The 15,648-nt window shown below is 41.5% G+C and overlaps 1 protein-coding gene across 3 annotated transcripts in view; it reads left to right on the forward strand.

Moving 5' to 3' along the window:
* Positions 1 to 5,138: 5,138 nt before the first annotated feature.
* The window catches only part of ADIPOR2 (adiponectin receptor 2), a 33,727-nt gene continuing 23,217 nt past the window's right edge, over positions 5,139 to 15,648 (forward strand). The window contains exon 1 of one of the 3 annotated variants that reach the window (XM_053406544.1): positions 5,139 to 5,305. The gene's annotated coding sequence lies outside the window, so the exon portion shown is untranslated. Of the gene's footprint in view, positions 5,306 to 8,452; positions 8,604 to 15,648 lie in introns of those variants that run through there. The other 2 variants (XM_053406542.1, XM_053406543.1) reach the window with 2 other exon arrangements.

Consider the following 15,648-nt stretch of genomic DNA (forward strand, 5'->3'; position numbering starts at 1 on the left):
ACCTTTTATTGTGCAATGACTGCATACTGGCTTGTTTCACACACAACACTAAGCCAAACCATGGGTAAGAATGAATATACAGGTGTGCAGATGCTATCAGTGAAAATTCTGCTGCTTTACTCCTTTCTTATTCCTGCCTGCTGCTCTACTTGAACTAAACATGCTTGGCTTAGCATTACATCTGAATCCAGTCATGTCATCTGTCAGTGTTACATGTGAACTAGGGCACTGTATATTTGTTCTGAGGTCTAGGCTCTTTCTAGATTTTTGGTACAAAGTGATATTTAGATAGGCTGGACGATTATGCCCCCGTCTCTCATTCTGGGATATAAAGAAAATCCCTGGAAATTTTGGAGCACAGGAGAGGAGAATGATCTGGAGAATTGTTATCCTTGGGATAGCATACTGTATTCCCATTTCAACCACTAAGAAAACAGCAAGGTGTCTCCTGATAAACCCAGTTTTTTGTATTTCTTAATGGAAAGCGTGAGAAATGCTCAGAGAAATTGAAAGGAGTTTCCAATATCTGCTAAAAATGGTATTATTCTTTAAAATGTTATGGATACCCATCTTTCCTCCAAAAAGGACTGGCATTTTCCTTGACAATAACTAGGCTAAACACAGTGACTTGCCCAACAACAGTCTGTAAGCTTGATAGCAGGCAAGATCTGAACAGAGATTTTCCATATCCAGCCTGAAAGTCTAGACACTGTATTACACGTTACATGCTATCTAAATTGCAGTAAGATAGAAAAGACCAGGAGGCACTGTAAAGAACATAGTGTTGACACAATCTGTATCCATAGGGCCTACACTCGAAAAGTACACATGGATGGGACAAAGGTGAAATGTGAGGGGGAAGGCTTTGATGAAGGACTACCAATGATGGGGGTGGGTGTTGAAAGTTTTAACAGGTAGTACAAGGTGGGTTGATCAGAAAAGACTTTGTAAATGAAAAGGTTTTGAAGGGTTTAAAAGAGAGGTGGGACTGGTATTTGTTACTGCACTGCAAAGAAGGGGGAAAGGTGCTTGAAACCAGAGGAGGCCATATAGCTAAGAGGAACAGGTAATTTCTCAAATGGTTGGATAGATAGTTGTAGATTTTAAATAGTGCTCTGGAGTATACCCAGTAAGGCAGAATTGCATATGACTAAGTAAGAAGTTTTGAGTTTTTGCACCAAACCAGTCTCTGCTGCTCATACAACAATGGCTGACCATCTTTGCCTATTTGTACCTCACATTCTATATATTGAATTGGGGGCAAGGCATTTCTAAACTGTTTATTCCACTGTTGTGAAATGTCACACTATATGCAGACTTATTTGGGATTGCTAGGGGCATGCTGCCAAGGCTGGGGCCCTCTGGCAAGTAATTCCATGCGGAACCCACCATGGGTTTGATAGTGAAGGTCTGCAGTGGGGAAGTCTCCTGCACTTGAGGCTTCCATGATGTCTAGAACCCATATAATGCAAGGTTCTAGATCTCCATGAGTTCCCACTGCAAATCTTCACCCTCAAACTCATGGAGGGCTCTACATGGAATAAAGGTGATCCATCCCAGTGCGTTCCCTTGCATGTTTCTTTACAGGCAAGTGCAGTAAGTACAGAAATAGGGCTTCAGGGGCAGGTACCCCTGAGTAAATACCCCAGGCTCAAATGGGAAAAGTGCTGAGGGAATTATTTGCTTGTAAATCATCTTCCATTTGCCATTATTATCATCCCCTGGCTGTGAGAATGATATATACTGGATAGACCTATGTTCAGGGCTGTCTCAAATCAATTTGGTATCACAAACATCTGCTCTGGATTGCACTACCTGTGAAGTTTGCTCTCCCAAACCCTTGGACTGTTCCAGATGATGTGGTACATTCTTTTGTGACACTCAGCTGCATTCCTGTCCCAGTGACTGCTTGGCTTGCTTGAGCAACCCAGTCAATTCTGGCTCATTTTTATTCAATTTTGGTTTGTTTGTTTGTTTTGGCCTTTTTCTGCTTGCACTGAAAGATCTTGAGCATGTGGAAGATTGGTTTGCCAAACTTCTGATGTAGAAGCTCCAGCTTTATTGTAATACAATAATACTAACACTATAATATAAGTGTACACCTTATACCTTTAAAACACATTCAAAGCACATTGTCCTTCAAAAAATTATGGGCACTGTAGTTTGCTAATGGTTGCAGGGAATTGTAGCTCTGAGGGGTAAACTACAATGCCCAGAATTCTTTGAGAAAAAGAAGGCACTTTGAATGTGCTATAAACTGTGTACACAGTATTTGTTCAAACTTAATAAACGCATATCCTATATATTTAAGATAATGCTATAAAAATGTGTGATCATAGATTTATTTTGTTATTTGATTCCCCACCCAGTGTCATCAGTGAAACTGTATGTTGAGAGATACAGAGCAGGAAAAAGGAGCTACTCTTTAACACAGTGTATGGTTGGACTATAGAATTCACTACTGCAAGATGTAGTGATAGCCACTAATTTGGATGAATTTAGAAGAGGATTAGACAAATTAATGGAGGAAAGGGCAACCACTAGCCACTATGTTGTAATACCTCCAGTATCTGATGCAGTATGCCTTTAAATGCTAGCTGCTGGGGATCATGGGAGATGGTTAGCACATTAATTTCTTGCTTGCAGGCTTACCAAGAGTCATCTACTTTGGAACTGTCAGACCAGACCAGAAAGGCTTTTGGGGCGATGCATTTTAGCATAGGGAGCTGCCCTATCCTGAGTCAGACCATTTGCATACATAGCTCAGTAGTGTCTACAGCGAATGGCAGCAGCTCTCCAGAGTTTTAGAGTGCGGTCTTTTCCAGACCTACCTGGATTCTGTATGCAAAGCAGATGCTTCACTGCTGAGCTGTGGCCTATTACATTATTTAATCCAATACATTACAATATAAATTCAAGACTTAAATCATATAAATATCACACACACATGAAGGCAAGTCTTCAGTTTCTGAATAAGTACCTAAGAGAGTCCCTTTGCTGGAGGTCAGATGTATCAGCTGCCTCTCAAAGTCCCAGTTTGCCATTGGAACCTCACAATCAGGCCACAAAGGCAAGACTGCCCTCCCACTGTTGTTGTTTTTCTATAAAAACAGGACATATTCATTCCTGAAATGCCAAAAAACCATTTTTGTTTTAAAGAGCACAGTATTTAAATCCAATTTTATGTTACTATATGAGGTATGATGAATCATGTTTACTAAATCTTTGTGGTTTGCATGGCTTGGCAGGAATGAGGACAACGGCTGTAGAATTCTAAGCATGTTGTCTCATTAGGAAGTACCATTCAATGTAGGGAGATTTAGGATACTTCCAGATGGGGTCTTTATATTGCAAACAGGTCATTCAGATCTGATTGTTTTGTGTGCATAATTTGCATGTTAGCTTCAATGCATTTCCTTTTTTCAGTCATGGTATTTGTTGGTATTCTGCTGTTTGCCATCCACATTAATGAACTGAACTTGATGGGGTTGGTTTCCCCACCCCACCCCCATAGCTACTCCTTCTCCATCTTTCACTGCCTTCTTCCAGTCTGGGAATGTATTTTGTACCCATGTGCACACCTTTAAAAACAAACAAACAAAACTAGTGAAAGTGCAGAGAATCAGAATTACCAGTCCTTCATTATTTTTACAATAGGCAAAATGGAGTTTTATGCTTTTGGGAGGGGTTGGGGAAGGGATATCAATTTCCATCACTTCGCGCGTGCCCCTTTTCTTAATATACTGAGGTTTTGGGCAAGAGTGATATAGCTATATTCCTCCAGTAATTTGGTAGAGGCATGTGAAAATACTGTATTTAAAATGTGCAATAGGCTCATTGAACAGCACAAGTACACATTCCGTCACCCAAAAAAACCACAGCAGCTTTGAAATACTGAAACAAGAGGTCTTATGCAAGCAATATCGGTACTAAATATAGATATTTTAAATTTTTGTGAAGTAATTCCCCATATGTAGTGTGTGGATGAAGAGCAAGGTTGCTGAAATTTGGATGTGGCAATCAGTGGAAATTGGTCTCATTTGGTCTTGGGACTGCCTGTCTGAAAGCATAATTACTGCCTGGTAAGGATTACAACCTTCCAGTGCAACATTACACATATCTACTCTTGACACGCTCAAGGTCGCTCACAGCATGTGCAGTTTTGCACCTTAATCTCACATCATTGCAACATCCACAGTTGGGCAATACTATTTACTGGGACAAAACAAAAAATATTGACGACGGTGTGGCAAACTTTTGAGTCAGTCCTCCAGAACTCTTCACTGGGCAAAGTTATGACACAAAGCAGAGAAGTGTGTGTGCCTGATGACAAGTTCTGGAGGACTCGGAAGGTTGCGATACTTTTGTGACATTTTGGCTACTCCCCCACAAAGCATCGCTCAGCTGATTTGGAAGGGGCCGCCAATAGGGCTACCTTTGCTTTTTATATTCTTTAAACCCCAGCATTGTCATGACTGCAAGGAAAAAGTGGGAGTCTCCTGCTGCTGCTCTAAACAACATTTCCTTGGGAAAGAAAGTAATAAAATTAAACACAAGCTTTGGCAACCATGTACATTACTGGCCTCAAGCTATATACATACTCTACAGTGATATACACCCTTTTCTTATCAAGGAGGATATATTATACAGTAATAGGGACCAGTATTGCCACTTTCCCCTTCATCTCTCGCTGCCCTGAGGTCCTTCCCACTCCTCCTTTTGGAACCTCGCCGCCTTCCTCGTACTTTGAAATCAACAAACCGCGTGAGCGCGCCGTTGAAAAACAACCGCCGCCTGAGCAACGGCCCCGCGCGACCCCGCTCCTTCCGTAAGCAGCGCTCACCCATTACGCACTTTGCGCCGCGGCCGCCGAGCCAGAACTAACGCCTGGCGCGAAAGGACGCTTTAAGAGCCCGCGACCTACTTTCCTACCAATGCGGAGGCGGCGCCTTCGGTTTCGGCAGGGTCACGCGCTCAAGCCGCCCGCCTCCGGGAAAACTACACGTCCCAGGGTGCCCTTGGGCTGAGCCTCCCCGCCCCTCCTCCCCCGAGCACGTCCTCCCGGCGTGGCTGACGCCTGCGCGTCCTTCGATTACGACGCTCCGCCGCCCATTGGCTCGCCGAGGCTCTTGCGATGATGACGCGCTCCGGGGCAAAGGGGAGGCGACGGGAGAGCTGAAAGAGGTGGCGAGTGAAGGCGGAGGGGGCGGGATTCCCGGAGGCGCCGGCGGCACCGTGGGGACTCCCTCCCTCCGACCCCCCTCAGCGCCGGACACAGCTGGGCCGCGGAGTGAAGGCGCGTCCGGTAAGCCGGGCTGAGGGGCTGGGGGGCTCCGGGCTGGGGCGCCCCCTGAGGAGCGGGCGGCGGGGCCTCGGCCGGCTTCGCTGCCGGCTGACATAGGCCGCGGGGTGGGGGGGTGCGACCTCCGACCTCCTCGCTCAGGGCCTCCTTAGGCCGCGGGGGTCGTGGTGCTCGCGGGGCGCTCTCTGCCGGTTGACCTCGATTTCCTGCACTCGAGCCCCTCCTCTTGGGCGCTGCTGCTGACCTTGGGCAAGTCACTTATCGCCTCTTCTCCCACCCCGGGAGCTGTAGTGATAAGTGGCTGCGAACGCCTTTCGGCCTCTCGCGAAACGCCCAAGAGTTTTACTTTTTAAACAAATAAATGACCAACTCTCTTGAGTGTTGTATCCTGTAGCTAATACACCTGTATAGTTTGAGTCTTTGGGTATACTGAAGTAATGGAATTATTAATTAACAAGCAAACGGTGGTATTTTTAAAAAAGGCTTTTCTGCCGCCCTAAAGACGCAAAACCAGCGAAGTTTTGTGGCACCTTTTTAAAGGGCTCACGAATTTTATTACGGTGTGTGGTTTTGTGGCCTCTGGTTGATATCTCTGGAAGTTTAAGACGAAAAGAAAGAACTTAAAAACCAAGCAACTCCCTTCCCACTCCTACCCCCCCTCAAAGTAACCAAGGTTATCATCCTTAACACACTGCCCTTTGGGCAGCCTGGCTTACTTCTGAGTAAACATGGACCTGCCCTTGGTTTTCCTCACACATTTGGGTAGTCTTAATTGTTAATCATCACTTTAGGAGATGGCTCCTGCTTCCCAAATGGTGACAACACTTGAGGTGAAAAGCACTGGTCATGTTTTTGTAAACTGCTTCACAGCTGTTAGCAGAATTTGAGGAAATGAAGTGTTAAGTAGTTTTGAGGACTTCCATTTCAATAAACATGCAGAGGGCTACTTGTGAATCTCAACATTTCTATTGAGAATGTCAGTTGTCTGGGTATTTTGTACTGTACACTAGGAGTAAACTTGGACAAGAAAAAGAAACTGATAAAATACTGATGTGAGAAAATACAAGTACAATCAGAGAACTATTTTACTCTGGTGGAGAGTGTGCTAGGCTTAAAATGTAACTATTGTGGACAAGGCTTGGTATCAACAATTTTGTACTTACTTGTGTCTGTTGGCAGAAGGTACAGCTTACACATTTTTGAAATATTTGTAAATGACAACTGTTCGCATGTATTTTATATTTGGAAATACTGCTTTACTCAGAAATCTTAACACACCTGGCCTTTTGTAAAATTGGTACTGCAATATTTTCTTGAGAATGTGCAAAACTAATGTTCAAAGCCTATGCACTCCTTGGAGTAAGTGTAATTGAACTTAACATGAATAAGTATGTGTATCATAAATAAGAGGTTAATCTACCTAGTTATGGAATCTTGAGCAGATTATAGAATAGTAACTTTTTGGCTGCAGTGGCAAAAAAAATAACGACGGTTTGGCACAGCAGAGACCAAGGCTACAATTGTTTTCAGAAACTCAGAGCAGTGTACAACCAACTTCACCAAAACAAAATAAAACAATATTTAAAACTTCTATATTCTCATATATGAAACATAGTGTATTTGAAAAGTACAGTGTCACTCAAAGGATTGACAAAACAGAAGTTAAATAATGTCCTTGCAGTGGCTTGCAACATTGTTCTGGTGGCTTTTGTTACAAACAGTTAACCTTTTTGGTGGCTTGTATCCATCACTGCTGTTTGTTGAATTAAATCTTAGTGGCTCATAGAAAGGCCCAAAAGTGGCCCTGACTTCAACAGTCCTTGCATTCACATATAGGTTTAGGATTCTCCCAAAGTGGGCATCTAATTATTTATAGCTTTGTTACCAAGAAACATATTCCTTGTTTATAAAGAAACTGCATAAAGGGTAACTTCGCATCTTAACACAAAAGTAGTGGCAGGAAGTATGAGTGACTCATGTCTCCCCTCTTCTCACACTTTTTGAGTAAGTAGACTTATTATTTCTCCTATCATGCGATGCACAGCTCCACAGTAGCAGTACACAAGTTTGATTGCATAGGAAGTTGTCACTTGTGTAAAAACATAAAAACCTATCCTAAGTTGTTTACAAACCACTCTGTTAATAAGGCTAAGTGACTGTATTCTGTTCTTAGTGGAAATCATATCAGCATATCAATGAGAGCCAAAATTTTAACAGGATTAATGGAACAGCAAAAAATTGGTTTACGATGAGTAGTTAAATCAGGACCAAAATATATATACTGAGCAATATTGTGAACTTTCTTTACCATAAAGACTGGAGCTCAGAAGAGCCACTGCCAGTCAGTGTGAACAGTACTGAGCTAGGTGGGTCAATGGTCTGACTCTGTATAAGGTAGCTTCCTGTATTCACAAGTCATGTGAATTATTTTTGTGTCATGTTTTCACTTACCTGCCATGTAATACTCAGTGTCTAATGCGGCTGATAGGTAACAAACCACCTTTGATCTTAATCTTATGTTCCCAGTTTCTCCTAGGGGCGAAGAGAACTAGAAGTCACCTGCTTCCTGGCAGGTTTTCATTTGTCTTAGAAGGAATATATTCTCTCATCTTTGGCTGCTCCTTAAGAAGCACGGGGCCTTTTCTTTATCCAGTTTAGCTAACACATCTCTTTCCATCCCTGTTTAATACCAGAGTAGCACTGCTGCAGATCCTTTCAACTAGGATGCTTGCATGGCCTGATCTCTTTTTCCAATGGCAGACCTCTCTTACTACTGAGAGGGAGCTCCAAAAACATCCTTTGGCATTTTTCAGAGACTATAAGATTGCACCATATGTGTTACATATGTTTATTCACTGCTCAGACTGTTAAGACTTACAGCTGAGAGATTTCATCATGTGTTCCTTGGTCAACAGTTTGACTCAAATGACAGAGTTGTTGAGTCAATCAGATGACCTACATTCTGCTGACCTGAAAAGGTGTGGAAGTGAAAAGAGAATAAATATTAAGTATTTTTAGTGAGAAAGTGAAATATTGCTAAGGATTATTATATAAGGATTCTTATTAATACCTATATCCCTGTTCACATAGAGGGCAGGCACCCCAAGGGCTGTATAATTATTATTTTTATTATTACTCACCCTTCACCAGCAGTAGATCTCCCAGTCCACCTATGCAGAGGGATGAAGGTGATCTTCCCTGGTAAGTCACCACATTGCAGGGAGTGGAGCAGGGGAGGCTTTGGGCTTGCTAGATACAAAGCCCTCCAGGTCTCCCAGCAAGCTCCCAGAACACAGGAAAAGTAAGTGAGGCCTGACTCTAATGTATTATTTCAGTCCCATTGGGAGCAGTGGGAGAGAAAATCCATAAAAAGTGGCTTCAAAGTTAAGAAGGGACCCCCTCTCTCCTGTATACACACACACATTGTGCCATGCTGGTATGTGCTGGGCACAGCTTTTGATTGGGCAGCTTTTTCACCTTCACATCTTCCCCTTCTGCCTCTCCTGCACTCCCTTTGCTCTGCTCATTCATTGTTAAGCAGTAACTTGTGTATGCATAGCCAGGGGAAGGGAGTGCTATTACACAAGAGTGTCTGGAACACTTTGCCACCAGTATTGAAGACTCTTTGGGACAAATTTTAGGTGAAACGGTTGTTGACTTTAGTTACATAAAGCACTCGAAATGAGCTTGCCGAGCACTATTTAAAAAGCTTGCTTACCAATGTGTACAGTGCACAGGACTTCTGCCTGTGTGTTGCCTCCATTTTTAAAGAGGTGTTTACATTTCTCTTTGGAAATAAATCCTCACCCGTTTTAAAAAGTAGTAGTCCATATTGGCCAGTTGGCATAAAGTATTCCACTAAGAAATTGCAACTCAGCTATTACTTGTTGCATGTTTATGGATCCAAGGCTGTTCGGTCTGAGTTCTAGCCCCTTCTCTGCATTCTGAGATGTCTTGAGTACTTTGTTTCTGAAGGTGCCCAGCCTGCCATGTCCACCTCTTAGTTAACTTGGATGTTTCAGAGTTGAAATTAAAGATCTAATAAATGTTTAAGTTAAAATAAAATGATTTTGCTTTTGCCAGCCTACAGTCCTACATAAACAATAGGTGGAAACACATAGTTCAGTTGTATGCATGTTTATCTGTAAACACCTGGTCTTTGAGCATTTTTGCATTGGAAAACTTACTCCTGTTTCACTGTCATGGGATTGTTGTTAGAATGATAATTAAGGGGTGCTGCTAACAGCAGAGAACTCTGCCAGAACTAGTAGGCCTCAAATAAATATTGGTCTCTCCTCCTCTGCCCCCTCCCCCTTGCTGAACCACTGGCAAGGAATTATATTGTACTAATATGAAAAGTCAGATGAAACCACTATATTTTTCTACCCTAGGTAAGTAAAGGAAGTGGATCGTGCTGCTGGGCATTCCCTGAAATTTAGGCAATGTGGTGTAGTTGTTAGAGGGCAGTCCTGCATCCATCACTGCCTCATTTCACTCATCCTACCTCATGTGGGTAGTATGGGCATGCATGGGTCATCCCTCTAAAATGGATGTAGAAGTATTGTCCTTAGAACAGCCCATCTTAAAATTCACAAAGACTACGGTCTATGTTTCTAAATACAGCTCTGAAAGGAGACTCACTTCTCTGCAAAAATACCCTCTGTATTTAGGTAAGGACATATTCCCACCACACTACTCTTTGCTGTTTTGCTTTGACTACTCTAAAGTATTAAAATATACTTGAATACTGGAACATCACTTGACTATATTTACAAAGTCATGCAACAGATATAGATACCTTCTCTTCCTCAATCAATCCTGTTGGTCAGGTTCTACCTGTGTCCTTAGAGCTGGGTGAGCAAAATAAGATGTCCATAGATATTCAACTGAGTAATTTTCAGATATGGATATTATATATTTGGTTGGCTAAGGCTTACAAGGAAGCATATTTTGGATTAAGTAAGCCCACATTGTACAACTAAGTAACCAGTTTTACAACAATGTCACTTTTAATTACTGTATAGCACTGTGGTGGTGTAATTAAAGTAAACAAATATAATAAAGAATTGTTGGGTACATGCATACAGCACGTTCAGTTTGAAGTGTAGACCTATTAAAGGAGCTGTGATATTTAATGGGCATGCCGTATGCAAATTGAGATTAAACTTGTCCAGTATATTGTAGGGGAAAAACAGCTTGGCAGCCAGTGCAGTTTTGCTGTAGGTGGAGTTTTGGCTTTTATCTCCTGAAGGATCTGGGCATGGGTTGGTAATCTCTTCCATGATGAATGCCAAGCTCAGTTTTCCCTGAACTGGGTTAAAGTGCAACATCTTGCCTGTATCTGTTCGTCAAGATAGCAGGGGTAAGAAACTCTGAAAGTTCTACTTGCTAGGATTGTGTAGCATATAATAGATGAAACACTTGTGTTTCATGTTACCCTTATGTCTTGTTTTATTGGAGTTTAATATTCAGTCTGTGGTTTAATTTCTTAAACTGTAGTCCTTTGTATTTACCATGAAATAATTTTTGTTGAAATTGGTATAATTTACTTCTCAGTAAATGTGGATAGGGTATGATTGTTAAATGTTTTACCTAACAGTGCAAACTGCAGGGTGGGTTTGGTAGCATTGTGGATCTTATTCATTTATGAAATCTTATTTGTATACTTCAAATATTTAAAAGTTTTGAATTGCCAGAGAGAATTCTGGTATTTTGGCCTTTTGGGTGATGTGGTGTAGGATAGTGGCATTTTCTCCTTCTCCAGCATGATTTTTCTTATTCATTACACCAAAAGCTACACTACTACTGAATATCTAAGCCTCAGCACTTGTAATGCACATCCATTTATGTAGTATGTAGACAGCCTTTGACTTATTTGTATATCCATCAAGGCCATTAAATGTTCAGTAGGGAGTAAACATGATTCTGTAGTGCTCTGACCTGGTTCAACTATCCTTAGTTTTCTTTATTCAACAATCTGAAATGCTTTGCCTTGCATAGTTAAATACACATTGGATTCTGACATATATTAATTCTATGCAGAGTCATAGTAGGACAGAACTACGAACATTCTGTGGTTACACAGACTTTTGAAGCCTATTCCAGGAGTGTCTCTGTAGATTTTATGTATGGTTTGTAATATGGGATTTGTAAATAGTATTTATATGGTAATTGGGCTGTGCTCTCAGTTGCATTTCTTGAAAAACGGGTAGGGAAATTAATAGGGAATGGCTTACTCAGTTGTTTCTTCTGAGCCATAACAACAACAACAACAACAACAACAACAACAACAACAACAACAACTTCATTATTTCTACCCCAGCCAACTCTTGGCGGCTATATCTGCGATACGTCCCATACTTTGATTGCCTAGCTTTATAAATTGCATGCCACTGGCATGCAATCTAAATTCTTCTAAATTCTAAACTTCTAAATTCTGGCATTTTGCTTGTCTCCCTTAGTGGTCACAATCTCTCATCTGCTTTACATGTAAATGTACATGATTGGATGTATGCATCTTTGAGTTGGTCTGATGGACTAGCAAATGGATTTTAAGAGCCCTGTGCTACTTGAAGAGCATAGACAACTGCCAAGGACTTACTACCCACAAAATGCTCAAGCTTTCTTAGAGTACAAATGATAATTGTCAATATCATAGTTCTATTTTTTATGATAATATTATTTCTTGGAACTCATTGAGCCAAGTTGTAATCTGTGCATTAAGGCCAATGTGTACCCGTGTAAAAAGCCACCTTGTCTTTTTGTGTGTGTGTCCTCTGTAGCAAAATGCTGCTCTAAAAAAGGAAATGAGACAATGTTGCATTCTTAAGGGTTGACTTTACTCTGGCTTATGTGGTACTTCAGGCTCTATTATTCTGAAAATAGTCACGTTTGTCAACAGTTCAAACATGGCTGTGACCAGAGTGCTATTCTTAACCTTGACTGTCTCTTGACAAATACTTTTCCTTCAAACTTCTGCTCACATAATCATATCTGAATGGAGTAAATCTTTATATTTGTTTTATGCTTAAATTAGAGTTATTACAATGTTAATTATAGACTGCTGTGCATTTGTCATGGAAAATGTTTATGCCACAGGTTTTGATCGAAAGGTAAATGTTGTGCCATGACCGTGTTATGTCTGCTCTGGTACTTAAATGAAATAGGTTTTGTGTTTAGCTACAGAGAGAAGTAATACAGAACTGCAACCACTCTTAATTGTAAATCTCAACATTTATCAATCATGTAGTTAAATGTCATCCAATGGATAGCATGAGTTCAAGTACAACAACATCCCCCCCCACCCCCGTATTTGCGTCAGCACAGAACTATTGGCATACTGAAACAGGAGTTTGGGTTGGGAAGCAAAGAAAAGTCGACAGGATTTGGGATTTGATACCAGACAGCCAGAGCAGTGCTGAAGGCTAGAGGAGTGATTCAAAATTATAGTTCTTTTGTGTTTTTATGATTATAACTTTGACAGCCTATATTGACTCTTGCTGCAAATATTTGTACTAGAAGGCTAGGAGGGATATATTTTGATAGATACACAATGAACTATCTTTCACTGTGACCGCAAACATTTATATACACAAAACAAGAGAGCCTGAAACTTCTGAGGTGGAGGTTTTCAACCTTTTTGAGTCCACTGCTCCCTTAACCAACTACATGCTTTCTGTGGGGCTCAAGAGCCCAGTTATGTCACCCCTTGCTTGCAGAGCTGGCAGCCTCTCACCCTTTTTTGAATACCCTCCCTTGTGGAGTGTTCCCTCCGCCACCTCCCCTCTCTTTGGGAGACCTCTGAGCAACTGCTGTCACAGTCCCTAGTCTGTGAGCTGCCCCCCCCCCGCCCCAAAGAGATTATAGCCAGGGCTACTGCAATAAACAGTTGTGCAAGCCTTTGGGAGGCAGAGATGTGAGGGGGCATCAGGAGGGAGGGAAGGAAAGGGGGGCAGAGACCAGTGTTGCTGCGGCACCCCGACCATCATTCAAAGCACCCCAGGGTGCCACGGCACACTGGTTGAAAACCACTGCTCTGAGGGATATTGTCAGGCCATGCCTGTGAATCTTCCATTGGTGTCATTGCTCACAGCCATGCCATATTTGTGTTGCCTAAAGTGTTGTTGTTTTTTAAGTGCACCAATTGATTCTTATCTTGATCTGGAATGTGTATATGGGATTAATGTTCAGATAGCATCACTTAATATATTTTCAAGAATGCCCTTCTTCAACTGTAACATTATATTAGAATGACATTATATGGTTCACCCTGTACCAATGGACATGACTTCTACTAATATTAACTTGTGTATTTATCTTTGTGATTCAGCCCTCTTCCATACAAGATTCTAATTGTCTGAGAAATCTATTATATAAACCACATATCTTATCTCTTGTGTAACTCTACTGCATAAAAAGTACAAAGGGCAGACCTTTTGCAACTCTGAATTTGCAAACCCAAGTTATAACTAAAATTAGCACATGACCTCACACTTGTAAGCAGAGCAAACACAGGTCTATATACGATTCCACATGAAAAAGTTACTAGTCTATAATGGCTACATTGCTGGACAGTCACACCCCTTAATTGCTGTATATGTCTGAACCAGTTCTTCAAGGTCTGTTGTTGCATACTCTGAAGTTGCTCTGGTTGCATCACTGTGGTATTAAGATAGCTAGTTAGTTGAGTTTTAAGATGCTTATACTCTCTTCCCCTAATGGTCAATAATGGCAGTAACTGTTACCAGAAAGTAGGGAACAGGAAAGCATTTTTGGAACACTTTTCAATGCACATTCCTTCTACCAATCATACAAACTTGTGGAAAGGTGAGCTGGTGTTTTTCTAGCCTTGTGTTTCAGTTAACATGGGTGATGTAATCTCACTTATCTGCTGCTACAATCCTTGGTTGTATAACTTAAAATGACTGTAGCACACGGAAGAGCATTTCCATGACCAAAGGTGCATATGTGCTTCTAGTGCTAAAGGTTAAATATTGTATGCACCTCTGTTTACTGCTGACATTATCTGGCAGAAAGGTAATAGCTAACAAGAAAGCCCTGAAATGGAACGCTGAAGGTTTTGGATCCAAAGTTCTGCAGATCTCCAAGAGATCCTCAGCTACACCAGCCCTGGTGCTGTCATAGTGAAACTCGACCCACCTTCCACCCTGGCCAGTGTGAGTTGACAGTGCTTGAGATAGTGTGCGTGTGTGTGTGTGTGTGAAAGAGAGAGAGAGACAGACAGACACACACGCGCACACGCGCACACACACGCGCACACACACACACACACACACCATACACTACTAAGAACTGTTCTGTAAATAATCTCCTGGCTCTCAAAAGAAACCTCAAACACGAATTATAGAGTTGGAAGGAACCCCCAAAATAATCTAGTTCAACCCCCTACAATGCAGAAATCCTGCCCATAGCCATCCCTGGGTGGTTAACAGCCAGGCACACTGACTGTCCATATTGCCATTGCATTTTATCAGAGGCCATGTTGTATGCAAGTTCTGTGTTGGAGACAACTCTGGAATTTTACTAGTCCCTGGACACCTTTATTTTTGTCTGTTAATACTTTGTTGTCTGCCTAGGCAATTTGCTGTTTGAAAAACTCAGCTATTGTGTTTATCAGCAGTTTACAGGTAACAAAAAGCAGCTGTTGGGGACACATATTCTGTCTGCTGGAGTCTTGGTATTGCTGATATCTCTTTGTTAGCAAAGTGTTACTTTCCCCATTGACAAAAAGGAACTGTACACATTCTCATTGTTACATTGAAAGTGACCTCAGATGGGCTCCTCTCCATAAAGCAGAAAGACCTAGGAATGCTTGGTATTAGTATGTCCGGCATTAAAGTTTCCCCCAGGAGACGGGACTTTATTTGCAGAAGAAAGGTTGATGGTTGTTGTTTTTATATAAAATAGTTAAGCATCTTGGTGAATTGCATGATTCTCTAAGGGCTCTCTGCTTTTTGAATGTAGTGCATGATGCCGCTTTTATTAGTGCTCTAGTTACAGTAATGTCCTATTGTTAGAGCATTTGAACATTTCATGTAGGAATAAAATTAGAAATGCTTTGGAAAAAGCTCTTTAGACTTAGGTTATTAGGTTGCCATAAACAGAAAAACTTCCACCCACCCAGAACACTCTTGCCCTCATAGAGTATGTGTACGTACGTTTGTGTATATAATCAGGCAACCACAGTGTTAAAATCTTGAAATACATGGTTAGTGTATTCTTCTTTGGGCTTTTTAGTTTTTCTTTTGGTTTTTTAGCTTTTCACAGAAAGCTTCATGATGTAGGTAACTGTAGTTCACTTTTCATAAATCCCATTGCTGTTGGGA

This window comes from Podarcis raffonei, chromosome 10 (genome assembly GCF_027172205.1).
Source record: "Podarcis raffonei isolate rPodRaf1 chromosome 10, rPodRaf1.pri, whole genome shotgun sequence".
NCBI lineage: Eukaryota > Metazoa > Chordata > Lepidosauria > Squamata > Lacertidae > Podarcis > Podarcis raffonei.